This window comes from Tiliqua scincoides, chromosome 4 (assembly GCF_035046505.1).
Source record: "Tiliqua scincoides isolate rTilSci1 chromosome 4, rTilSci1.hap2, whole genome shotgun sequence".
NCBI classification, from domain to species: Eukaryota; Metazoa; Chordata; class Lepidosauria; order Squamata; family Scincidae; genus Tiliqua; species Tiliqua scincoides.
This window is the reverse complement of record NC_089824.1, coordinates 76,451,454-76,478,698: the sequence shown is the minus strand read 5'-3', so window position 1 is coordinate 76,478,698 and position 27,245 is coordinate 76,451,454. Positions and strand designations below refer to the sequence as shown.

The window sequence follows — 27,245 nt, the reverse complement described above, 5'->3', positions numbered from 1 at the left end:
TAGGGCATGATTCTGTCAGTCTTCTTGCACACACACACTTCTGTGTCTCATGCATTCTGGTCCGTGCATGGCACATCTTAAAAGAATGCAATGTTGGGCTCATCAGAACTCTTGTATGTTAAGTTCTAGTGCTGCCATGCCACAGCTTAGAAAGCTGTGCTCCTTTTAGTTTAGTAGCAATCCCACACTCTGAATTAGAAGAGCAGTGTGTCGAAGAGCAGCCTTTTCTAGGTAATTTCAACACACCTTGCCTTCTCATATCATGCCATTTATGTGCTGACTGTGCTGCTTGTCATGCTGAGTGCCTGTTTTCACAGCCCATTCCTTCAAGTAGAAGACACTCTGTGTGTTACATTAGGTTAGGGCAATGGTTCTTGAACTCTTAGCACTGGGACCACTTTTTAGATTGCGAATCTCTCAGGACCCACCAGAAGTGATGTCTTGACCAAAAGTTAGATCATCAAGCAGGAAAATTTTTAACAATCCTAGGCTGCAGTCCTACCCACACTTACCCCAGGAGTAAGTCCCATTTATTATCATTGTAAAAGCATATACATATGCTGTTAAATGTAAGAGCATATGTAAAAGCATATACATAGCCTGTTAAAAGTACAGGTCTGTAACGTTTCCCCAAATGCAGTCAACATACAATGGTAGTATCAACTTTAAAATATTAAAAATAAAATATTGAAATGAATAGGGACCCACCTGACATTTTCTCGCAACCCACTTAGTGGGTCCTAGCCCACAGTTTGAGAAACACTAGGTTAGAGTATTCAACAGCCTGCTCTTGTCCAGATTCCTGCATACAGCTGTTCCTTCTGTTAGGAATAACCATGTAGTAGGGCTTTGTGGAGGAGGGGGTTTGAATGTCCTAAAGATGAAGTACTGCGAGTCTTTGATTTGGAAGGATGGACTTGTTAACATGCATATATTTAACATGATGGCAACACACTGAGCATAGGGACAGCCTGGTTAGGGAGGTTACATATGAATACTATGATTTCATATGTGAGGCAGCACCATGTGAGTTTCAGGATTGTAGCCTTTATTTCTCAGACTGTTGAAAGCCAAACATCTGCTGTAGTGTTACAGAAGGAAATGTTTTGATTCTATGCGTTGGGTGATCATTGTCTGGCAATGCAAAGAGCTGGAGAATAGGACTGCTTGGGCACAGCAGAACACAATGTTCAGGATATTTAAACCCATTGAAATACAGTCGTGTGCCTCTTAATGACAGGGATGCAGACCATTGGCATCAAAACAGAGGAGCTGAGGGGGCCACGGGCCCCAGGTACCAAGCTGCAGGGGGGTGACACATCTAGTGACCAAAATCGCAGTTATTAGGAATAATACATCATGTTATATACCATTCAGTGTGTAATTTATAGCAGAATGCAATTTTTAAAATGGAGTGAAATATCTCCATTCTGTCAAAAGTTATGACCAAAAAACCAGAAAACAAAACTACAACTGTCTTATGTAACCAAATGTAGATTTCCTTAACTCAAAACTGACCAATGAGACTGATTATTCAAATCAGAACCAAAGAAATGTTGTTATGACACAGAATGGAACCAATAAGGTTACACCCTATTAATAAGGTGACACCCTGGGGAGGGGTGACACCACTAGTGACCAAAATTGTGGTTTTTAGAATAATACCATAATACTATCATGTTATATACCATTAGATGTGCAATGAAACAAACCGCATTGAAATATGTGTTCTATCAAAAGCTATAACCAAATAACCAGAAAAGGAAACACAATTTCCTTATGTCAAAAAAGAGGATTTTATTAACTCAAAACTGACCAATGAGCTTGAGTGTATGAGAGCTAACAAGGTGTTGTTATGACACAGCATGGAACCAATAAGATGTTATCATGAGTCAGCTCCCTTTTGCATGTATCAGAGCTAATACTCAAACTCTTGATCAGTTGTGTGAGTGTCATCAAGTTGGCCACTTTTTTTGTTGGTTATGATTGGTTTGGTATCCTGTACTGTTCTATAGTACAGGTCCTGCCTTGTTATATACTGATTTTTTATACACAGATTTGACTCAACATGAATTGCCACTGCAAATGAAAAGGGATGTAAAAATCCCTGGAGAAGGGGAAAAATGCATCTCTTTAAAATCACAGTTTTTAAAAACTGCTTTTCTTACTGTTGTAGAGAGACATTCATGCAAGCGATCATTCCATTCTTCAACTGAGCCAGGCAAAGGCAGGGAGTCCTTTGCGTTTCTAATTGCTGACTTCAGGCGCAATCCTAACCAATTTTCCAGCACTGGCATAGCTGTGCCAGTGGGGCATGTGCTGCGTCCTGCAGTTGGGGGGCAGTCATGGAGACCTCCTCAAGGTAAGGCAATGTTTGTTCCCTTACCTCGGCATTGCATTGCCCTTATGTCAGTGCTGGAAATTTGGTTAAGATTGCGGCCTTCCTCTCTCAACAGTAAGAAAAGCTGTTTTTAAACCAGCTTTTAGGGATGCACTTTTTAATTTTTTTAAACTGCTTTTATTTAACACATTTTATGCTATCAGCAGGGAGTCCCAAAATTAAACCCTTGTGATGTCAAGGCACAGTATATTCCATTAGGAGCAATGGAGGGGCAAGAAACCTGGAACTGGGTCTTTAAATCTATTCTTCCCCTGTTTTTTATCCACATTTTTTTATTCGCTAGGGGTTCTGGAACCCCGGTGGATAACAAGGTATAACCTGTAAAATAAATAAATGGGGATGACACCAACCCTAGTGATGCCACTGGTAGGAAGGTTGGATGTTGGTCACTGGCTTAGATGACTTTTAAAGTGGATTCTAAACATTCATCGTGGACTATAGTCTATCAGTGGTTATTAACCATGATTGCTACATTGAACCTCCAGATGCAGGGGCAATATGTCACTGAGCCAGGGATGAATCCAGTGTTGTGGCTGTGTGTGGGGGGGGGGAGCATGAGCACTTTTAACTCCAGAGCCCAGGTCCACCAGGCAGGTGGACCTGGGCTCCCAGGTGAACTTCGACCTGTGTAGCTGAGGTTTGCTGGGAAGGTACACTGGCCTCCCATTCTGACTGCCCTCTGGAGCCATCTCTTCCAGATGGGCACCTGGTTGAACTTTGGCCTCTGTGACAGAGGTTTGCTGGGTGGGTAGACCTGGGCTCCCACCTGGTCTTAAAGCCCAGATTAATTAATTTTGTTGAATGGGGGGTGTCAAAAATTGTTGAGCCATGGGTGGAAAATGATCTGGCTATACCAATGATGTGGACTGGCATCCCTGTCATCAAGCAGGGCTTGATACTATGTGAAGCCTCTGAAGGCATGGGGAAGCTCCACTTCCCTTGCCTCTGGAGGCTTTTCTGAGTCTCCCAGAGGCAGCATGCATGTGTGCGCTGCCTCTGCAAGGCTCAGAATGCCGTAATCACACGAGAGATGCGGCTTCAGTTTTTCTCCAGGAAACTAGAAATCGCAACTCTTGTGCGATTGGGGCATTCTGAGCCTCTGGAAGGCTCAGAAAAGCTTCCGGAGGCTAGGAGAGTGCAGCTTCCCTCAGCTTCAGAGGCTTGGGTTGTGCAACCTCCTGACCAGTGGTGGCCGTCGCATGTGCATCCTGTTGCTGGCCAGAAGGTTGTTAAGCGGCATACACCTGTACATGAAATTGAGTTTAACACAGTATTGAATTGTGGCTCTTATGTGACCTTGCCTTTTCAACAGTGATTTGTGTTTTACTACAAACATGTTTACAATCTTTAGGTGAAGTCCAAACCCATTGAAATTCATGGGAACTTTGCCATTGCCATCAATGGACTATTGCGTGAAACTTAGGCCTTTTATACAAGTTTAGTGCAGCTTAAGACATTAATGGTAAGCAGCGTATGCATTTGTAGTGGAATAGAAATGGGTGATAAACAGAAGATGTTTAAATGAAAAAGTAAATTCCCAACTTCTATGTCATGTTCTTTTATAAACCTGTTGAAAACTGTTTAAAATGGCACTTAATATGCATGCATGTTAAGTGATTGAATGGCATGCACTTAAAAAAAAAAGTCTAGCAACATCTCTTTGCCATTTAAGTGGAACATGAATGAACCTGTTCAAGACTGTTGTATGTGGCAGAGAACAGGAAGTGAACTACTGCTTAAACAGGAGCAAAATGGAATGAAGAATGAAAAAGGAATATTGTTGTGGGCATTTATAACGTTTTTATTAGTGATGACTAATTTTGAATTGAAACACCCAAATTACAGAGCAGTTGACAAGAAAGCAAGAGGAATATTGTGAACATTGAACGCTAAGAGAGTACAGAGTATTACATGACACTGACTTCCAGGGATGTATGCATTTATCTGTCCAAACCCAATGTGTTTTGAACAGCTACTGTGCTAATTTTGTAAAGGTAAATGCTCCAGACCCCAAGGACACTCAGTTAAGAGTTTCAAGGGAGCTCCAGAAGCAGGATATGAGACAGGTGAACTGCCAACTTGAACGCTAGATTCAACTACTCATTTATTAACTGTAGCAACTTTAATGTATGCTATTGGATCTGGATTTACTGCATCTGTTAGCACTGTCTGACTTTCAGATAAAACTTGGAACTTCCTTCTTCTTTTGGTAGAATTATTGTGAAATATATCACTTGCAAAAGGACTACAGACTGTATATTTTTAACTGCCTGGTACATCCTCATCAGTTTCCCATGCTATGATTTGCACCACTGACTTATGTAGCTATGCTGAAAACCTGTCATTTATGTTTAAAAAACAAACCAAAAGTTGCAGTCCCATTGGTATTTTGTTTGCATTTTTAGTTGTATGACTTTGCTTTTGTTGCAATATAGGAAATTGCTAAGGCTCATGATAGTCAGCAACTAATAGGGCTGGTTTCAATTCTCATCTCTAAAATGTTTGTCAGCAAGTTGTTTTCACATAAACTACTTTGCAATACTTTTACCTTTATAATGAAAACGAACATTGGGGGGAGGGATAGAGGTGGCACCTTGCAAGGACACAAATTTGGCCGAAGGGCCTCTAGTTGCTCACTTGTTTGCTAAAACTCCATCATGTTCCTTGCAATAAAGATTTATAATAATATATTGTTGACAGATTCTATTACTAGAAATTCTTGACTTCTGTGTTAAAAAAATACATCAACTGATGTAAAAATAGTCAAATTTTGAAATGAGACGTATGCATGAAAACTTACAAATTTTTCCATTTGGACAACTGTTGATTTATTCTGAGTTAGAATATAAAACGTTCATTTTTCCCAGTTGGCACCTAAAATGGGAGAATGGGGATACTTGACAGTAGGTTGTACTGTAAGATTTAGTTACATCCACTAAATCCAGGAGGGTGCCCGCATGGCTAACCAGCCAAGTTAGAGAGGCTGTGAAGGGCAAGGAAGCTTCCTTCCGTAAATGGAAGTCTTGCCCTAATGAGGAGAATAAAAAGGAACATAAACTGTGGCAAAAGAAATGTAAGAAGGTGATACGGGAGGCCAAGCGAGACTATGAGGAACGCATGGCCAGCAACATTAAGGGGAATAATAAAAGCTTCTTCAAATATGTTAGAAGCAGGAAACCCGCCAGAGAAGCAGTTGGCCCTCTGGATGGTGAGGGAGGGAAAGGGGAGATAAAAGGAGACTTAGAGATGGCAGAGAAATTAAATGAGTTCTTTGCATCTGTCTTCATGGCAGAAGACCTCGGGCAGCTACCGCTGCCCGAACGGCCCCTCCTGACCGAGGACTTAAGTCAGATAGAGGTTAAAAGAGAAGATGTTTCAGACCCCATTGATGATTAAAGATCAATAAGTCACCGAGCCCTGATGGCATCCACCCAAGAGTTATTAAGGAATTGAAGAATGAAGTTGCAGATCTCTTGACTAAGATATGCAACTTGTCCCTCAAAATGGCCATGGTGCCAGAAGATTGGAGGATAGCAAATGTCACGCCTATTTTTAAAAAGGGAAAGAGGGGGGACCCGGGAAACTATAGGCCGGTCAGCCTAACATCCATACCGGGTAAGATGGTGGAATGCCTCATCAAAGATAGGATCTCAAAACACATAGACGAACAGGCCTTGCTGAGGGAGAGTCAGCATGGCTTCTGTAAGGGTAAGTCTTGCCTCACAAACCTTATAGAATTCTTTGAAAAGGTCAACAGGCATGTGGATGCGGGAGAACCCATGGACATTATATATCTGGACTTTCAGAAGGCATTTGACACGGTCCCTCACCAAAGGCTACTGAAAAAACTCCACAGTCAGGGAATTAGAGGACAGGTCCTCTCGTGGATTGAGAACTGGTTGGAGGCCAGGAAGCAGAGAGTGGGTGTCAATGGGCAATTTTCACAATGGAGAGAGGTGAAAAGCGGTGTGCCCCAAGGATCTCTCCTGGGACCGGTGCTTTTCAACCTCTTCATAAATGACCTGGAGACAGGGTTGAGCAGTGAAGTGGCTAAGTTTGCAGACGACACCAAACTTTTCCGAGTGGTGAAGACCAGAAGTGATTGTGAGGAGCTCCAGAAGGATCTCTCCAGACTGGCAGAATGGGCAGCAAAATGGCAGATGCACTTCAATGTCAGTAAGTGTAAAGTCATGCACATTGGGGCAAAAAACCAAAACTTTAGATATAGGCTGATGGGTTCTGAGCTGTCTGTGACAGATCAGGAGAGAGATCTTGGGGTGGTGGTGGACAGGTTGATGAAAGTATCGACCCAATGTGCGGTGGCAGTGAAGAAGGCCAATTCTATGCTTGGGATCATTAGGAAGGGTATTGAGAACAAAACGGCTAGTATTATAATGCCGTTGTACAAATCTATGGTAAGGCCACACCTGGAGTATTGTGTCCAGTTCTGGTCGCTGCATCTCAAAAAAGACATAGTGGAAATGGAAAAGGTGCAAAAGAGAGCAACTAAGATGATTACGGGGCTGGGGCACCTTCCTTATGAGGAAAGGCTACGGCGTTTGGGCCTCTTCAGCCTAGAAAAGAGATGCCTGAGGGGGGACATGATTGAGACATACAAAATTATGCAGGGGATGGACAGAGTGGATAGAGAGATGCTCTTTACACTCTCACAGAATACCAGAACCAGGGGACATCCACTAAAATTGAGTGTTGGGCGGGTTAGGACAGACAAAAGGAAATATTTCTTTACTCAGTGTGTGGTCGGTCTGTGGAACTCCTTGCCACAGGATGTGGTGCTGGCGTCTAGCCTAGACGCCTTTAAAAGGGGATTGGACAAGTTTCTGGAGGAAAAATCCATTATGGGGTACAAGCCATGATGTGTATGCGCAACCTCCTGATTTTAGAAATGGGTTATGTCAGAATGCCAGATGCAAGGGAGGGCACCAGGATGAGGTCTCTTGTTATCTGGTGTGCTCCCTGGGGCATTTGGTGGGCCGCTGTGAGATACAGGAAGCTGGACTAGATGGGCCTATGGCCTGATCCAGTGGGGCTGTTCTTACGTTCTTATGTTCTTATGTTGAGTGTTCCATAGACTGGTCCTCTGGCCTCGGTTGCTCTACCTTAGGTACTTTATAGTCAATCGTTTCTAGTTTCAGAAACTACCATAACATTTTCAGATAGTTCTCTATGACCATGAAGATGTGTTCTCAGTGTAAAGTAAAAGGATCCACATTAGTGGTCATCTTAATACTCTGCGGAATTATCATGGCTGTGCTTCTTTGAGTATTTTCTTATGAGAAACCCATATGTTTCTCATATGAGAAACCCATATGAGATACCCACTGATTATGTTCTCTGTGCTGCACCAAAATTGGGTTCTGCCACCTGCACAGAGGTTTTGCAAAACTTTTTAGCATTTTAGTCAAGAAGCCAACAGTGTTGTTCCCTCCCTTACATAAAGACCTAGCAACTAAAAGGAGCAATAGAACCTGTTTCTGCATCTCGACACCATCAGAGGTTCTGTTCACGTTACTTTATCACCCTGTAGAAAGATGGTAAACTAATATCTCTCTTCCAGCACTAGAGCATACCTCTTATGTCAGTTCTTTGCCTTGCAAAATGCGTCCTTTTTATGTTTGCTGTTTTTCGTGGTTTGGTCTTGTCACATTCAGTGTCTGCTTCTTTAGAATCTACCATCGGGAGTACGCTTGATCTCTTCACTGCATATTTTGTAATAACTATCAATTGTTCTGCTGCAAGATGAGGATCACTGTTGTTGTTTTTCACTTTCTTTAATAAGACTTTTCTGGATGGGCCTCCTTAATCTTTATCCTGCCACTAAAGCTCCTACACCAGGGTGAAGCATCACATTAGTCCTTGCATAGTTCATGGCCAGTCCTTTGAATTGATGGTTACCTATGATCTTACAGCCCAATCCTCTGTGTGTCTACTCAGAAGTAAGCCCCATTGAGTTTATGGAACTTACTTCCAGGTAAATGTGTATTGCAGCCAAAGTTTGTTCTTGGCTAAAATGGCTTTTCTATCACTGTGCTGATGGCACCCAGCTGTACCTCTCAGCACTACACCTAGCTGAAGAGGCTGTGGATACCTTGAACCCAGTGACCTTGGTCAGTGAGGGGCTGAATGTAGATGAATAAGTTGCAGTTAAATCCAGACAAAAGGCTTCTTAGCTGGGAAACCTGCTTGTCTGGTAACAGTGTATACACCTGCAGTAGAGGGACTAGCACTTCTCTTAAAGATTCAGGTTCACAGCTTTGGATTCTCTTGGACCTGCCCTTTCACCCAGGTGTCTACCGTGGCTCAGGGAGGCCATGCCCTGCTTTCGCTAGTGCACCAGCTGTGCCCGTTCCTGGCAGAGTCCAACCTTATATTGGTTACCCCTGCCTTTGTTATCTCCTGTCTTGATTACTGCAGCGAACTCTACATGGGACTGCCACTGAAGGCTACATAGAAGTTACTACTGGCAAAAAATGCAGCAGCTATGTTGCTGACAGGGAGCAAGATATTGTGATGATGTTACACTAATTCTGGCTGTATTAGCTGCCAGTTTATTTGCAGGTGAAATTCAAGGTGCTGGTTATGATATTTAAAAACCTAAGTGGTTTGGGACCATTTACAGTATATGCCTTCTCCCATATGAATCTACCTTACATGCTGAGGTCATGGGTGCACCCTCTTGCATGTCAGATCAGAAGGGACACCTAGGAAGGCTTTCTCTTACGTACCCTGCCCTGTGGAATACGCTTCCTTGCTGTACGTCAACTGTATGTTTTCCTTCTTTATGTTCCATCATACACTGAAAACTCATTTACTTTCTTTGGCTTTCCAGAGGTATGTTTAGGATCTTTAATTGCTTGTTTGGTTATTTGCTGTCTCTCTGTTCAGTACATGTTTTTATGCAATGTCGTATTGTTTTTTAATTTTTTTATTGTTCATTTATGATACTTTATATCATTGTTGACCTAATTGATCCTATCACATGTTCAGAACTTGAACCACTTATGTGAAGAATTCAGGCTTCTCTTTAGTTTTGACCTTTTACTGTGTTTTGTAGTTTTAAGCGAAGATGTTGGGAATTGGTCTAGGAACTACCATTGTTGACAGCTCAGTCCTGAGCTGCCCAGCGAACAGGGCTGCAGCAGTGCCAAAATGGCTGCCACGGTATCCTGAATGCACCAGGCAGCTGCCAGCGGCTCCTTGGGGGGAAGGGGACATTCATCCCCCTGGGCAAAATGTTCCGCAGAGGGGCTACTCGACTCTGTGGCGCAGAATAAAGCAGACTCATGTCAGGTGGGGAGGCCTGACACAGGGCTATGGATCCAGCAGAGCTGCTAGTTCCATTCTCCCTGCCCTGCCTTCTCTCCACCCTCCCCCCATCCCGGAACTCCTCCCCCCATGTCCCCATTTACCTCTCTGCTGCCCAGTGTGTGCCCAGTGCTCCGGGCAGTGGCCACCCATCCTCAACCCAGTACTGACTCAACATGGCCTCATGCTGATCCACAGTGGCCCAGCAGAACGTGTTATAAGCATGCCTTATGGCACGTTTGCGACACTGCTTACTGGCACTGAGCTGCCGCGCACAGTTCTGGATCAGGCCGCAAGCCCATAGAGAGCCAATCTGAGTAGATTGCATTGAATTTGATTGGTCAGTGACCTGACAGTAGAAGATCATTTATCAATCTGACTCCATTGTGGTGGGGGAGCACAAAGGGAGAGGTTCCTCTGACTTTATGGCAAATTGCTATGTCCAGTTGTAAACTTGTGTGTTCCGAAACTTTTGCAAATGCAAAGCTTTCTGTTTTACACCTTTCCTCACACATCATATACGTCACAAAGGTCACAAAGAATTTGGAATTACCTGAGGGTGAAACTAGTGTGGCATTTGGAACTGCACATGGTGCATGTCCTCACACCTACTAACACAAGTTTCTGAACCTCCCATTCTGTGTCTTAGATTCAAGGGAGTTTCATGCATGCATGGTGTTATCTCAGACCTTATATAAAAATGCTCTGTAGAGAAGATTCTCTTTACTAGAGGCTGAAGCTGAGAATCTGTTTATGAACATATTGAATGCTCCTTAACTGCTGTTGCACTTTATACTATGTGTAAGTGTTTTTCTTAGTGGGTGGGTCTTAATAATAGCCAAGTGGAAATTTTCACAGCACTGCAAAATTGTACAGTACACTTTTTGCTTCAAAATGTACAAGATGTCACAATACATCTTGTGACGTATTCCAAATAACAGCTGTGACTATGCACAGGTTTATGTGTGGGTGGACCCTTAACCACTGTGGACTCAATGAAAAACTGATACAGAGAGGGTATAAAACCCCACCCTTGTGGATTCCTTTATGCACACATGTCTTTTCCAAGCCTTTCTAAACAGAGTGGATTGATTTAAATGAAGACAATTTCAGTAAGTGATTTGAGTCACAGTTTAAATTAGCTAGAAAAAGAGAACTGATTTAAATACAAAATATCAATCTTATGTAGCTATAACCTTAAAAATATAACAATTTAATGTTGATTCACTCTGGAAACCAGCATTGCTTTTATTGCACTGTTTATATTTTGTCACTTTTTTCATTTTTTGCCATTGAAGGAATTTCTTCAAAATATTCCCAAATAGGCAATTCTGTTAGAACTTTCACTCATAGCAAGATTTTTTTGATAGGTGCTGGTTGGAATGAACACTGAAAGATCATCCTTTTCTCAGTATTCCTTTCTGTTTTACTCTATGTCTCCTTATCCTATAGCTGCCCACTCTACCGCGCCATACCCCTAAAAAGTATTAGATTACAAAGAACTCATTTAAAATCTCTTTATATGCGATGATGTAGTGCTAATTTGGGTAAACCCAGTGAAATCTATCAAAGTAACTACATAGTAGTTACATGACTTTTGAAGCATTTTCACCAGTGTTCCTGGTATAAGGTAAATTCAAAGAAATCTGTTTGGCTCAGTTTGAATGTATCCACAGCCAATAATTAAGTTGAGGAAGAGGACTCAATGTACATTTTGAATTAGAATTCCTAATTATTGTTAAGTTGGGTCCACTGGGATACACAAATCTATTTTCACTTTGGTAACTATAATGTGGATTTTTTTTCTACACCATTCCGCTCATTAATTTTTTAAAAAGATTTTTTCGTTTTATTCGAAAGAAAACACCACTGAGGGTCTGTGAGCAATCCAACAACATCTGCATATTCTCCAGGGTGAAGAATAATCTGAAACTCCCAAGAGAAGACAGTGAATGTTGTGAGTATACCACACAATCATATTTATTGAATATGTTCTCTGAAAATGTCTTGTCTTTGAGTAATCACAATTAGAAGGAAGGTTGACTGATATGCAAAATTTGTTCTGTGCTGCATTTCATTTACTTATAGAGTAGTCACGATGCCTATTGAATGCCAAGAACTTGACTATGTAAAGGGATAAAATCCTTTGGTGTTCATTATTTTATATATAGAAATGATTTTTCTATCTATGTTTGGCCAATGTTGTGACACTACCAAGTTATGGAGGCGAGAGGACACTTTTTCCCCATTACTGAATGAATTCTCAGAGGTTGAACTCTTTAAAAATTAAAAACTGCAGAATGGGTAACTGGAAGTGGCTTTATATTTTTGCTCATCTGTTCACATCTCATGATCCCCTTAAGAACAGAATAATGGAAGCACAGCTGAAACTTTGTTCAAATGATATATGTCATTTGAGTTGAAGAATACTGCAGTACATTTCAGCGGTAAAAACTGCAGAGTAAGGTGGTGGCCAAATAGTTATCTTATTGGTTGTATATATCTTAGTGCAGTGGTTCCCAAACTCCTACAGGGGAGTTAGGAACCAGATAAGTATTTGTGTGTGTGTGTGGGGGGGGGGGGTTAGCAACAGTGTTGCAGCAATCACAGCGCTGCCGCTGCCAAGGGACTTATTTCTTACCTTGGGGGCAGAGCTGACTTCCTGCAAGGTCTTGGAGGCTTACAGCCCCTGCTGATGTTCCCCAAGGCTTCTGTAAAGAGTCCTTATCTCCGATCAGCAGCTACTTCTATTTTTGCCATTGGTTGAGGTCCTTCTATCACTGGATTGACAGGCCACACATATGTGGAAATGGAAAAGCTCCCGAGCTTCTCTGAAAGCTGTGGGTCATTGGTCCTGCTACTGCTGTGGGCAAGTCAGTGAAAAGGGACTGCAGCAGAAGTGTGTATGTGCATGGATGTCGCTCCAGCATTTGGGTGGGCTGGCATTAAGTCAGCAGAGACCGAGTGCACTGTGGACTGTTGTTGGATGTTGGCTCCTGCTGCTGCCCCAGGTATTGCAGCAGCCCCAAAACTTGAAGAGCAGCCCAAAAGTTGCCTGCAGTGAGAAGTGCAAGCAACTTGTAGCATGGCAGCAAGGTTAGGTGGTGAAAGGAAGGGATGCAGGTGAATGAGAGAGATTTTATCTGTAGCTTCTTTTTCGTTAGGTGATGGCACTTTTCAGGATCATGGTTATCAGGCTTTAAGCGTTATTATCGCTGACCAAACTCTACCTGTTTCAAATTGTGCATCTCAGTAATTTAAAACTGGGAAAGAAAACACAATTGGCTGAAATTTATTCAGTATCTGCTTTTTTGGTTTAGAAATATATGTTTATATTATGCTTAATTCAGTTTTAATTATTTTACATAACTTATGGAAAATATGTTGGGAAGTCATAGCAGTTTGGATAATTGCTGTCCATTGTTTATTTTTATTTATCTGTTAACAAATAGGTATTTTGAAGTAGACAGTGGTCTCTAGTTGCTTTTAGGGATACTTTGATAGTGACTCCTGACTTTCCCAATGGCCAGTATAGTACCATGGCTTTGAAGAGGAAGGTATAAGCTTTTTTCGTCCTTCCTAAGCTAGTTTTCTGTCGGAATTAGACCAAGAGATAAAACTTTGTTTAACTGTAATGTAGTCTATTTTCCAGACACTTGTCTCCAAAGCTGAAATTGTAATCCAAGGCCAGAATAATTCATTCCTACTCATGAGCTATTAGTTCTTGCTAAAGTTGGAAGAGTGTGGCACTATCCATCCCTTCCCTAGTTTTCTGTATACACCACCATGAGAGTGACTATATTCTCTCTGCAAAGCAAAATCGTAGAGAATTCTGGGAGTCTCACACAAACATACAATATTTTTCTCAAATGTAAGATAGGTATCCGCACAAAGATATAAGGTACTTTGTCCTAGAATAAGCTTTACAAAAACAGCTAGCAAGGGTTGTCAGGTATTGGGCATTTATGATGGCGGAACTTGTGAAGGAGGAGAATCTCTGTGGCAGTTGTGAATGCTGGACCCTATCCCCCTTTCCCATCCTGGATCCAGTGCCTTCCTGTCCTTGGACGTATGCCAGGAAAATAGATGGCATGGATCCAAGGAGAACCATTGGTGATTAGGCAGGCTATCAGGAGGAAAGCAAAAGAAAGTTATTTTTACTTACCTTTCACTGGCTGTCTAATCTCCACCATAGCATACAGCTCCATGTTGTGGACTGGCAGGGAATAGGATTAGTCTGTAAATAAAATAATGCATGAAATAACAGAAGTGGTTAAGAATAAGAAACATCCACCCAGAAGCCAACACATTATATATAAATATTAAGGCAGGGTGACCAGATTTCAAAACCACAAAAGAGGACAAGGTACCCCAAAATGTAGGGCATCCAAGAAAAATGTATGGCATGGCAAAATAAAAGCTGAAAATACTTGTGTATTGATTTCATGTGTTTAAACACCTTTTTACTTACCATTAAATTTAAAACTATATTACATATAATTTATTAATTACAGGAAGGCTATGTGCTGCCTTCAAGGGTCCACTCACAGGGTAAAGGAGGACATTTAAGTTCTTTTCCAGGACACAAGGCTAAAAAGTCATTAGTTATTTGATTTTTCTCTGTAAACCGCTTTGTGAACTTTTAGTTGAAAAGCGGTATATAAATACTGTTAATAAGAATAAGAATAATAATGAGGACATGTCCTGGAAAAAGAGGACGTCATCCTGTATTATGGTAAAAGTGCTTCAGATGTTGCTTTGTGGTGCTGGCATGGGAGCCTTGTCTGCATGGTCTGGTATGGTCACTGTGTCCGTAACGTATATGAGCAAGATATTTACATTACAGAACTAAACCACTATGGCTAGTGTAGCCTCCTTTGAAAACAAGTGGGAGGGAGTTTATGATTTTGTAAGGTATTAGAGGAGAGGGGATAGAAAGAAGGAGGTGGAAAGAAAGAAGTTAGTCTAGGAGAGAATGCCCAGGGCATATGCACAAGTTCCCAACTCCTCTCTTTCCTCAGGCCAATCTGGAAGTGGCTCTGCTGAGCCATGTTTCAACCACATAATGTAAGTTCGGCTAAAAAATGTGACTTGTCCAAGGTTATCCAGTGAACAGTTGAATGGGGATTTAAATGCAGGTTTCCCAAATCCAAACCCAACACCCCATGGCCTGTTCCACTGGCTTCTTTTGTGAGTAGTATAGAGTAGTATAGAAAATATTTCACACATCATGTGGGAATTAAAAATAGATTTCACTACTGTGTTTGGGACAGTAAATTTAACATTCTGGGATTGTTTCCATAAGCAGTGTACAGTGTGCTAAAAGAGAGGAATTCCTTCTGTTTGGCAGAATAGCTATTACGATTAAAGGTATTTTTAACGCTCCAGAATTTGGTTTAGAATGAATGAGGTACAGTGTGAAATTGAATCTGTTGCTCTCTCAGGACAAGAATTTAATGACAGTTTGTTTTTTTAAATGACATTCAGCATTTCCATTCTTGCTCTTTGTTTCTTCCTCATTGGTGCTTATTCTTTATAGCCTGATACTGTTTTCAGTTTGATGCATGTCCCCATTGTAGATTTAAAGTGGTTTAACAGTTATCTTCCCAGGGAGCCACACAAATGGTAGTCTAGGTGGGCTTGGGATCTCTTACAAAATTTCAGCACCTCAGCTGAAATCTAGAATACCCAGAATTCTTTGGGGGAAGCTATAATATGTAAAGTGGGATAGAATTATACAGGTGGGCCTGTTTATCCACTGATCCTGCATCTGTAGATTCAGTTATCCTCAATCGCCCATGCCCATTAACATTGTTAAAAAGCTTACCAAAGACTAGTGTTCTTGTTTAAACAGATCACTGTAAGTATTCAAGCTTATAGCTGTACAGAGCAGGCTGCCAAAAGCATGAATGCTAAATGAAATTAACTTTAATGCTAAACAGAAACCACTTCCAGCATTCAGACTTTTGGCAGCCTGCTCTATAGTGCTATAAGCTTAAATACTTATAGCAACCTATTTGAGCCATTTCTGCCCAATGTTGCATATACGCAACAGGGACCAAATGTGTACACCTGTGGGCCAGGCAAAAAGGGTTAAACAAGAACACTTAAACCCGGTAAACTTTTTAACAATGCACAGGGGCTTCTATTTTTATAGCGTCCCCTGTATCCACAGTTTTCTTATCCGCTGGGGGGCATGGATCTGATCCCCACAAATATGGGGACATGCCTGTATAAATTGGTAGCATAGATATGAACCTAATCTTTGGCAGACCAGGTCACTGAGTGATTCATTGTGGTATGTTGCTCCTTCCTCGACTGACTTGTACAGTACTGCATGCGCATTCCCGCTTCTTCATATGCCCAGCATTTCATTGGTGCTACGGTGTAACAACAATAGATCCCCATAGTGAGTATGGCAAAAATCTTTATGCAGCAACAAGTCATGAAAAGAATGTGTTAATTAGCATTTTACAGAAGCATTCTGAATGTAGGCAGCACTCCTGTCTTGGTCCTTGAGAGTGGCATGTTGTAGGTCTCTTGGGAGATCTGTTGACTCCTTACAGCAGCAAGCTGTAGGATGAATGGAAAGTTTTGACACAGTTTTAAAGTTCTGAATTAGTCTGTTTCTAAAGTTGTTTGCATCTGTTTACAGCTCCCTTCATGGCTTTCTTTTTTTTAAACAGAAACTGCAGGCTGCTGACAGGGAGAGACATCCATATGTCTCTTCAGGCAAGCAACTCCTTCTGTGTACCACCTCTTATTTTTAGGGATGGGGCAGAAAGAGCAAGAATTGCAGTTATTTGAAAAACGCAGTCTCTGAAAAGGCAATGATTTATTCCCAGGCATTATTTTTGATTAAGAGCCACAGACAGCTGCTGCTTTCCTTTAAATAGGCATAACTCTGTAGGCATGCTGTACATCAGGGTTCAAGGGACTAATATATATCTGCCAAAATAATAAGTATTTAGCACCAAATGAATGATTACTCTGAATGTCTTGTTTCCTGATTGTTGCTTTCTCTTGTGTGCTTCCAGTATAGAGCAGAAATTCTCATGTTTTTGTGATAGTGAGTCTCCGTAAGATAATGTTCTGAGCCTTACCAAAGCTATAACCTAAGACCCAACAAAGATGATGTAGCTTGCAAAGAATTCTTTTTCCTCTCAGGTGTAGATATGGGGCAAAGTGAATGCACGAACAAGGGAAGGATAGAAGATTGCTTGTTTTGCTCCGTTTGCTCCAACACCACCAATCAACACAACAGACAAGAAGGGACACACACAGCTGTTCATATTACACAGATCTGGGATATGAGTGAGGTGGTAGCAACATACTTTGCCTCTTGGCCAATATGAAATTGTAAACTTTATAGGGAGATTAGCAGAAGGAACTTTTGGGTCCCCAAGCAACAGTTCACCCCACCATAGAAGTAACTAGAAAAAGACTGTGAATCAAGGTTAATTTCCTGGTTTTCTAAACATCAGTAAAACAGGCCACAGTCTTAAGGTCGTTGTCTTGCAGTAAGTGCCATGGAAGGTAATGAAACTTGTGGTTTGATCATAATAATGATTACTTGGAAGTAAATATCCTGATAGTATCCGACTTATCCTTTCATCAGAGGGTTATGCTGAGGGGGTGTTGAATCAATCAGTGGTCTCGGTGATGGGCTGGATGAGGGCCAGTAAGTTGAAATTCAGTCCAGATAAGATGAAAGTTCTCTTGGTGGATGCTTTCTCTTCTCTGAGTTGTGGTGTTGCCCTCCACCTAAAGGATGGAGTGTTCACTCTGGGCTTACTACTAGATTTGGCCTCTGAAGGCCCAAGTGGCTTCTGTGGCACAAAATACCTTTCACTAATTGAGACTGGCACACCAGCTGGAGTGCCTTTGGGACAGAGGGAGCTTGGCCATGTTATCCAGGCTAAGGTAGCATCTCATTGGAAATATTGCAATGTCTGGAAACTGCAGTTAGTTCAGAATTCAAAGCCAGTTTCCTGACGAGGACTGGATGAATAGGATACTTCCCACCAGGTTTAAAACAACTTTGCACACTCCTGGATCTTGCCTAAGCATAATTAAAAGTGCTGGTTTTAACATTTAAAGCCCTAAATGTCTTGGGAGCCTTGGGTACCTTGAAGACTGCCTTCTTTCACAGATGCTGTGTCCTAAGATAACTGCTGGAGTTTCTTTTCTGGAATTCCTTCCAGTGTCAGAGGGAATGTGAATGGTGACAGGAGATAGAGCCTTTTCAGCTGTGGTGTTCCTGCTCTGTAATCTTTCCCTAGGGATGCTAACTTGGTGCCAAATTAAGTATCCTTTGGGTGCCAGGTGAAGACCCCTTTTATTTGCCCAGCACTTAGTTTTGTTAGTTTTTATATTTGTTTTATGGTGTTTCTGCTGTTTGCTCTGCTGCTAGGTGATAGGTTATTTTTTATAGTTTCATTGTTTATGGATTTTAGAACATTTTTCTCTTGTTAACTGCTTTGAGGAGAGCAGGATACAAAACGTTTAAAAGAAATGCAGAAATAAAAGTGAAACTGGACTCTAATCTGCTTCTGATTTATATGTGGTGATCTGCTAGGGAAAATGTGGGTGCTCATGAGTTCTGTATTTCCATGAAGCCGTAGGGGTTAGCACAGGGGATTTGAAATGGAAACAACAGGAAAATATTCAGGTAGAATGCAACATCAGCTAAACACCCTAATTTCTTAGCTTGCTATGCTGACCATCTATCCAAAAGGGGTTAATGCTATTGATGTGCTAGTGAGAAGGATTTATAGTCCATGAAGTCCTACTTGTAGTAATGCCAGTCTGTAGCAAATAATTTGCTTGCTACAATAAATTTCAGGCCTATTTCTTCCCTTTAGACTAACTGACTGCATACTATATGCTTTGGGTAAGTAGTTAGATCAGGAGTGCACAAACCCCACTTGTGGCCCTCGGGGACCCCCAATCTGGCCCTTAGGGAGCCTCCAGTCTCCAGTGAGCCTCTGGCCCTCCAGAGACTTGCTGGAGCCCATGCTGGCCCAATGTGACTATTCTCAGCGTAAGGGTGACTGTTTGACCTCTCACATGAGCTATGGGACAAGGGCTCCCTCTGCTGCTTGCTGTTTCACATCTGTGATACAGCAGTGGCAGTGAAGGAAAGGCCAGCCTTGCTTTGTGCAAGGCCTTCTGTAGGCCTTAAGCTATTGCAAAACCTTCATTAATTCATATAAGTTCCATCTCTAATATATTTATTTATGTAAATTCATTCAAATTTTATATGTAAATTAATTCTTTTTCCCCCTGCCCCCTGACACAGTGTCAGAGAGATGATGTGGCCCTCTGCCAAAAAGTTTGGACACCCCTGTGTTAGATGATGCCATTCACATTTGATGGTGTTGGTGCTTTCTGTATTTCTTCAGAATGAGGGTTATATTTCTGGTTGTGTCAGGTATGGTGCTCAGAATTACAGGTGCTGATAATGTTTCAGAAGGATCTGATTGCACAGAGGTCAGGAGGTAGGCAGAGAAGGAGGAAAACAGTAACCTTGATTGCTCTTGGTTCCTTTCTCGGTTAATGTGTAGAAAAAGAGAGACAAGCTGGAGTAATTTAAGGAGATGCCTTTATTCCTTGGTTTTCTAGAATCGATTCTTCAAGCTACTTTTAAGTAATAAAGCAACTTCTTCCCCTATTGCAAGCAAGGTTTATTTTAATCAGTCATATTTCACAAGTTTCTGGGGTTAAAACCATATTTTGTATTCAGTTGACAATTCTGCTTCTTAGCAAACTAAATTTTGTTTTTAATATCAAAAAACTTGCACAGACCAGGTGGTATTCCAAAGTTTTTTTCTAACACTTTATTCTGTTTCATGAACATAGATACTTTATGATATGCTACTTGGGATCTTAGGGCCCAATCCTATCCAACTTTCCAGCGCTGATGCAGCCATGCCCATTGGGCATGCGTCACACCCTTTGACAGTGAGAGCAGTCTCGTAGCCCTCTTCAAGGTAAGGGAACATTTTGTTACCTTTCTTTGGAGCTACATTGTGACTGCATAGATGCTGGAAATTTGGATATGATTGGGCCCTAAGGTTTCAATCCTATACATATTTACCTGGGTGTAAGCCTGCTTGAAACCAATGGAACTTCTGAGTAGACATGCCTAGGCTTGGGCTGCAATTTTTTCTGTATTCTTTCACTGAAGCCTCTTGTCTCCGTAGGGCTGGTGGTGCTGTGTCTCAAAACGGGGAGCCAACAGACAGGAATGGGTCTTAAACAGCCACTTATGATTCTCTTGGTTTAATCTGGCATCAATCTTGCTAATATGACAGCTGTTAAGCCATACTGGAGTACAGTATTCTGCTGCAGAGTAGATCAATCCTAATGCTGATGTTCTGAGAGTGGAGGCTGAAGCTTCTCATCTTGTTCCTGTTAATTCCTGGAGTATGTTGTTCCTGTTGGAGGAAATTAAAAATAGTTTCCTCTTTGGGGGGGAAGCAGAGTAGCTTAAGCAGTGGACCCCCCCTTTGGGTATCACCCAAGGGAACCTCCCTCACCCGGCTGACTGCTATTCAATATAAAAGACAAAAAGGCAATGGCTTGTTAAAGTTGCAAAAAAGAAGTTATTTACTTACAGTTCCATTTATATTTACAGCATCTGATTAGGATCAGAGGTTCAGCTAACACTTAGATAGCAAGGCCCTGGAGCTGCCTCGCCCTGCATGCCTTGTGCTCAAGATGGCCTGGGTATCAGAGCCCTGGTGTGCACCATCTTAACAGGTCAGCGGTCAGAGGACAAGAGGAAGTGCTCAGAGGAGAAGGGAAGGATAAAGGCCACACCACATAGATCACAGAGAGAACAGGTAGAAAGGTCAGAGTCACTGGGCCATAGCTTGACCCCTCCTGAACAGCATCCTGCCCCCTCTGGACAGCAGACAGAGTTGCATCAACTCCAACAGTTCCTGGTATTGATTTTTGCGGACGTGTTCTCAAGGTGTGGCTTATAAGAGAGAGTCCGGTCCAAAGTTACTCCAAGATATTTTGGATGGGGATTGTAAGGGAGTAGGTTGTTATTTAGACAGACCTTCAGGGCTGCATTAGCTAGTTTATTATTAAGGTGGAAGCATGTAGTCACTGTTTTGCTGATACTGGGTGTTAACCTCCAGTCAGCAAATATTTTCCAAGAATCTTTCCTGAGAGGAGGCCATCCAACACCTCCATGTTGGAGGCACACCCAACACCTCCATCCAACACAGAAAAATCACCAACAACCCACTTTTACCAGTGCATACCGATCTTCCTCACCTATCAATCGGCAGGCTCAAATCCAGGAAGCCTTCTCTGGCACTCGCACAACATCTGCACAACAATTTTAACATCAATGCCCATTGGAAAGCTAAATGGGCAGATGAACGCCGAGAAGCGGGTAGATATATAGACGATCCTACACTTAAGGTGCCAGGTTTTGACTTACCTCGCCAGCATTGGAAAACTTTGAATAGGATCCGTACCCTACATGGTGTTTGTCAGGACTCAGTGTTTAAATGGGGGCTAGTATTTACCCCTCAGTGTGGCTGCGGGTTCTCCCACCAAACCATGTACCACATTGTGTCTGGCTGCAAACTGGGAGCGTATACTGGCCCATGGTCTGACTTTTTCTTTGAAGGTAACTGTCCTTGAATGGCTGCATGAACTGGACATTGACATTTGATCTAGTCTAACTGATATATAAGTCCATACGCTTATATTATAGCCATACGCTAAATAAATTGGGCTGCAATCCTATACATACTTTCCTGGGAGTAAGCAGCCTTAAAAACAATGGGACTTCATGCATAGGCTTGTGCTGTAATATTACTTGCTGTGAGTATTAAGTTTGTTGTAATTCTGCTGTTGTAAACACAACTCAGTGCTCTGTCACATTGTTGATTACTGTAAATTTCTTGGTTCTGTCCTCCCACTTCTCAGCAGCGTCCAGTCAAATCAAAATAAAATAATCTTTATTTTTTGCTACCTGAAATCATCTCCTTTTTTCAGTTTGCTCTTACTTATGATTTGAGAAGGTAAATGGTGGGAATTTTTCCATCTAAAAGTACAAAGTTTAGAAATTATAAGAAGCTCAGGTTTCCTGTAACAAATGATGTTACTTAGAGTAGTGTAACTTGAAATTTTAGGAATTTGTGCAAGATTGGGGCATGTGGAATTGATAACTATTGGTTTTTCTCAAGGCTCAAGTTTCTTTCCATCATGACATGTATGTGTGTCTCTATTTTCATTCTCAGTCTTGGGGCTCAATTCTATCCCACTTTCCAGCACTGATATAGCCATGGCAATGGAGCATGTGCTGTATCCTGCAGTGGAGGGGGCAGTCATGGAGGCCTCCTCAAGGTAAGTGACTGTTTGTTCCCTTACCTGAAGACTGCATTGCAGCTACATCGGTGCTGGAAAGTGGGATAGGATTTGGTGTTTTATCAGAGAAATAATTTTTTCTTATTTCTTCTACCCACTTTTGTCTTTAAGCTACCTTCCTACACTTCCAGCACACAGGATTTAACCTTTCAATGGACATACCTAAAGTTGCTTGATTCTCTTTCCTACATCCACATATTGTGAGGCATTCCAATTATAACCACCACCCACAACTCTATTTCTGTACTGTATTGTTCTGCACTGTGTGAGCTTGTTCCATTGTATCGTTAGCCTTTTGGTTCAGAATAAACTGGTTTAGCACAATTTTCCTGCTCTTTAGGGCTGCAACATTCAGTTGACAACAGAACAATAACAATGCTATTTGTGGCAATAGTATTATCTCAAGATTTGTAATATAGTTTAAGGAACCTTGGAAGCTATAACTACGTAGTACTGAAAGCCAACTTAAATTGGATGAACAAAGAGAGTAATGTGATAAGAGATTGATGGTCCAATTCTTTGAGGGCCTTGTTCTGCCAGAACTAGTTTTTCGGCAGCCAGGTTTCTTTATGGCTGTTGCAAAATGCAACACTGCAGACAGTGAGCAGCCATGCACCAGCAGGCTGGAAAGGAGCCCTGGTGCAAGTAAGTCAGTGTGGGGGTGGGTGGATGAAACGAGACATGACGGAGGAAGAATGGGGCGGAGATCAGGGAGGTTAAGAGGGTGGATCGAGGCCAGGAAGGGGGTGATATGAGCAGCTGCGGAGCTGCCAGTATCAGTCTGCCTTCCCAGGTCCACTTGGATTTGTACCAGCTAAATCACTGACACAGGTCAAGTAGACCTATTCAGGCAGCAGAAGCTTATCCCTAGGCAAGGGAACAAGTGTTCCCTTACCCGGAGGGATGCAGCATGTACTCCAGTAGCGCTTCTGTATTGATGATAGGATTGGGCTATGAGATGGGTATAAGAAAAGGACTTCATTCAAAAGAGAGAGAAAAAAACTTGCTTAATTTTTATGCAATTATGTTTTCTTAACGAAGTTACTATTATGCTTGCCAACAAGGGAGCCACAATGTCTCTCACTATGTTGTAATTAATTCTACCTGTTTTTCAAAGAGTCTCTAGGTGCTACCCCACATAGCTCTGTCTTCTCCAATCCCTTAACCAGGGTTAACTTGATTGGGGGGGAGGCACAGCCAGGTAACCTGAACCTGGATTAGAACATTTCTTGGATTTAGAGTCCACTTACAATACGGGTTCTCAGATTAAGTTTGTAGCCAAACATTGTTCTGGGCAGCATTAGTCAAGTGTAATACTTAGCATGGTTCATGCCAGAAAAACTGTGCTTCAGCCTTTGCCACTGAATTGAGCTGGTTAGCATAAAACATGTGTGAGGGGCATCTTGATTTTTCAAGTCCTTCTTATCTCGAACTCACTAATCCTTATTACTTTCATTCTTAGGCATTTGTTCTGACTACTTTATGGGAGAGACTGTAGTATAGTTATGCAATAACTGGTTAAAAAAGCACTCATTCAGAGTGAAGTTTGAGCTGTAGTCTAAAAAGAAAATGTTAGTAAAAGGGAACATCTTTTTGCAACTAGCTTACATGTTTTAGTTAGATGGCATGACTATACCTTTGTTTCCTTTGCATGAGCTTACAGGATGCCAAATCACAGCTGGTGCACATGTTTCACTGCAATACTCTGGAATTGTTAACTGCAGCAAGAAATCCCAGCAGAGAAGCTGGTAGCTAGCAGAATAGGTCTTGGAACAGAGAGTGATGGCAAATGGTATGTTGGACATAGCAGGTGTAGTTATAGATGATAAATTGCTGAGAGATTAGAGCCTGACTTAGCTCAAGCACTAATACAACCGGAAGAGCTGTTGTGGCTCAGCCCCCAATTGCATATTTATTCTTTTTCAAAACAACTGGGCTCCTGGAGATTCTTTGGAAATGTAGTTAATGTGCAGGTTTCAAAGGTAGGAGGGTAGATGCCAGTGGTGTAGCTAGTGAGGGGCAGGGGGACGGTCCACCCCGGTACCAGCCTGGGGGGGTGACACCACAAATGACCCAACATCGCTAACATTGCAGAGGTTACAAATAATCCCAGCATGCTGTATACCGTTGGATGTGGAATTTCCAGCTGAATGCAGTGCAAAAAAAACGGAGTAAAATATCTCCTTTCCATCAAACATTACGGCCAAAAATCCAGAAATCAAAAAATGCATGGAACCCTATGGAAAGTGAAACCAAGCCATTTCACATGTTTACTTGCAAGTAGGTGAACTTGCCTTAGTCCGTTAGAAAGGGCAGGCTGAGAGGAATCCAATGACACCTGAGTGGTTCCTATCCAATGAAAGCAGCCCCCAAAAAACACCCAAAAAGGAAGTCTCCCTCTTCAAGCAGACAAATGTATTGAGCTCTATGGAAAGCGAAAGTAAACCACATGGTCATGTTTACTTGTGAGTAAGCAAACGTAACTTGGCTCCTGGTCAAGTCAGGCAAAAGGGAATGCAAGGCTAGCTGCATGGTTCCAATCTGATGAAAGTGGAGCTCAGCAAATGCTCCAGAAGGCAGCACTCCCCCCCCCCCCAAAGAATAAAACAGAGGCTTCAACTGGTAAGGTCAATTTTTATTTGTTTTTAGACTTGCAAAGCCAGGTGGGTCCTGACAGTGATATACTTGAAATATAAGAACTTACACTGAACAGAGCACTGGGGAGGGCTGAAAATCTCACTGATTGTTATTCTTTTTTGGGGGGGGAGTGTTATTGCAGGCAGGCTGCAGAGAAATTCACTTGGTGAAACAGGCTGGCTTCCCCTTATTTAAATATTTGTTTTTCTTTAATTTAATTGTTTTAATTACTTATTTTATTTTGCTTAATGATGTCACTTCCAGCCATGACATCACTTCTGGTGGGTCACGGACAGATTGTCATTCTAAAAAGTGGGTCCCACTGTTAAAAGTTTGAGAACCACTGCCTTAACTCAAAAGGCAAATGAGACATCCTGGGGGGGGGGGGTGTGACACCCTAGTGATCAAAATTCTGGAAATCATGACTTTTAGGAATAATACTGTCATGTTATATATCGAGGTGCCCAAACATTTTGGCAGGAGGGCCACATCATCTCTCTGACACAGTGTCGGGGGCTGGGGGAAAAAAATTAATTTACATTTAAAATTTGAATAACTTTACATAAATGAATTTATTAGAGATGGAACTTATATGAATGAGTGAAGGTCTTGCAGTAGCTCAAGGCCTAAAAAGGCCTTGCACAAAGCAAGACCAGCCTTTCCTTTGCTGCCAGTACTGCATCACAGATGTGAAACAGCAAGTAGTGGAGGGAGCCCTCATCCCATGGTTCTTTTGAGAGGTAGAACAGTCATCCTCATGCTGAGAGCAGTTGCGTCAGGCCAGCACAGGCTGCAGCAAGGCTTCAGAGGATCAGAGGCTCATTGGAGACTAGGGGCTCCCCGAGGGCCAGATTGGGAGCCCCCAAGGGTTGCATGTGGCCCCCGGGCTAGGGTTTGGGCACCCCTGTTATATACCATTTGATGCAGAATTTCATCCATTGCTTGTGGGGAAATACTTACTGCATTTATTTTCTGGCCATTGTTATTATTCATTTCATGTCATGACTATTATAATCTCTGTCTCACCTACCTCACAGGGTTGTTGTGAGGACAAAAGAAGAGGAAGAACCATGTACACTACCCTGAGCTGCTTAGAGGAGGGGTGGTATAAAAATTTGAATGAATTAATAATTAATTAATAATTAAATAATTATGTTGTCTGGGGTGACAAAAATTTATTGACCCCGGGTGTCAAATGACCTAGCTACACCACTGGTGGATGCCTCTAGTTTTTAACAGGGGCCTGAAAGTTCTGATTGCCATTGTCTGCAGGGAGTGGAGGTTCTGCAAATACTGCTGACCTATTATGTTTTCCATCTCCCAGTCTTCAGTCTAACTGAAGTCTGTTGATTCCTAATCACTATGAATCACTGCCACCTTATCAGTGGCTAATTGTTTAGAATTCGTTTTGTCATTGGGAAACTGGATTCTGACATGTTACCTTTTCTTTTATCAGTTCTTTTAGAATATCTTAACAACTATTTTATCTGATATAACCCCTCAAATAATCCCTCTTTATTTTGAAAACTAGTGCTCTATCCTTTACCTTGTTGTGTCGGTAACCAAATGAGAGAATAGAGACTGAATGCTACCCAATGCCAACCCACCTATTTGTCCATTATTAGTGACTTGACTGAAATGATATTTGGAATCTCAACGAAAGCTATTTTCTTGAGATGTAGTAGCATAGGTGTTTGATCAAACATGAAAGAATTGCTAGACTTCATGAAAACATATTGTCATTTCATGCTTATCGTATTTTTGCTCACTGTCAATTGAAATAGTACTTCAAAGATGTCTTCATATATGAAACCTTGTATTGCAGTGTTTCTCAAACTGTGGATCAGGACCCACTAGGTGGGTCGTGAGCCAATTTCAGGTGGGTCCTCATTCGTTTAATATTTTACTTTTAATATGTGACTGCATTTGGGGAAATGTTACAGACCTGTACTTTTAGCAAGCTACTATGTATATTCTTTTAACTATGATAGTAAATGGGACTTACTCCTGGGTAAGTGCAGGTAGGATTGCAGCCTAGGATTGTTAAAAAATTTTCCTGCTTGATGATGTCACTTCCAGTCTTGACATCACTTCTGGTGGGTCCTGACAGATTCTCATTCTAAAAAGTGGGTCCTGGTGCTAAATATGTGAGAACCACTGTTGTATTGCATTTGATATTTGTTCTAGAACTCCTCCCCCATCTTTCCTTGGTTATCTTAACATTGTCTTGTTGCATGTTGCTCCACCCTTTTGAGCAGCTATAACTATCCTGAGTTATATTTCTTGTTGACAATAATCTCTAATCTGTGGACTGGACAAGTTAATCTTCCTACTAATAAAATAATCAGCCATCTTATCCCTGGAGGATTTCCAGTTTCTCAGAGTTCAGTCATTTCTTACTAAAACACTGACTTTACTTTCAATCTGCACCTCAGCCTTAGGCACACAGGATGTTTTGAAAATTACGTTGCCTGTTAGTCATGTGAAC

General features: G+C 41.8%; 1 protein-coding gene across 6 annotated transcripts in view; it reads left to right on the top strand.

Moving 5' to 3' along the window:
* ATXN1 (ataxin 1) overlaps positions 1–27,245 on the top strand; it is a 307,081-nt gene that overhangs the window by 186,761 nt on the left and 93,075 nt on the right. For 5 of the 6 annotated variants that reach the window (XM_066626680.1, XM_066626678.1, XM_066626681.1 and 2 more), the window contains one exon: positions 11,588–11,684. The exons of the other annotated variant lie outside the window; for it this stretch is intronic. The gene's annotated coding sequence lies outside the window, so the exon portion shown is untranslated. The remainder of the gene's footprint in view (positions 1–11,587; positions 11,685–27,245) is intronic. 6 annotated transcript variants of the gene reach the window in all.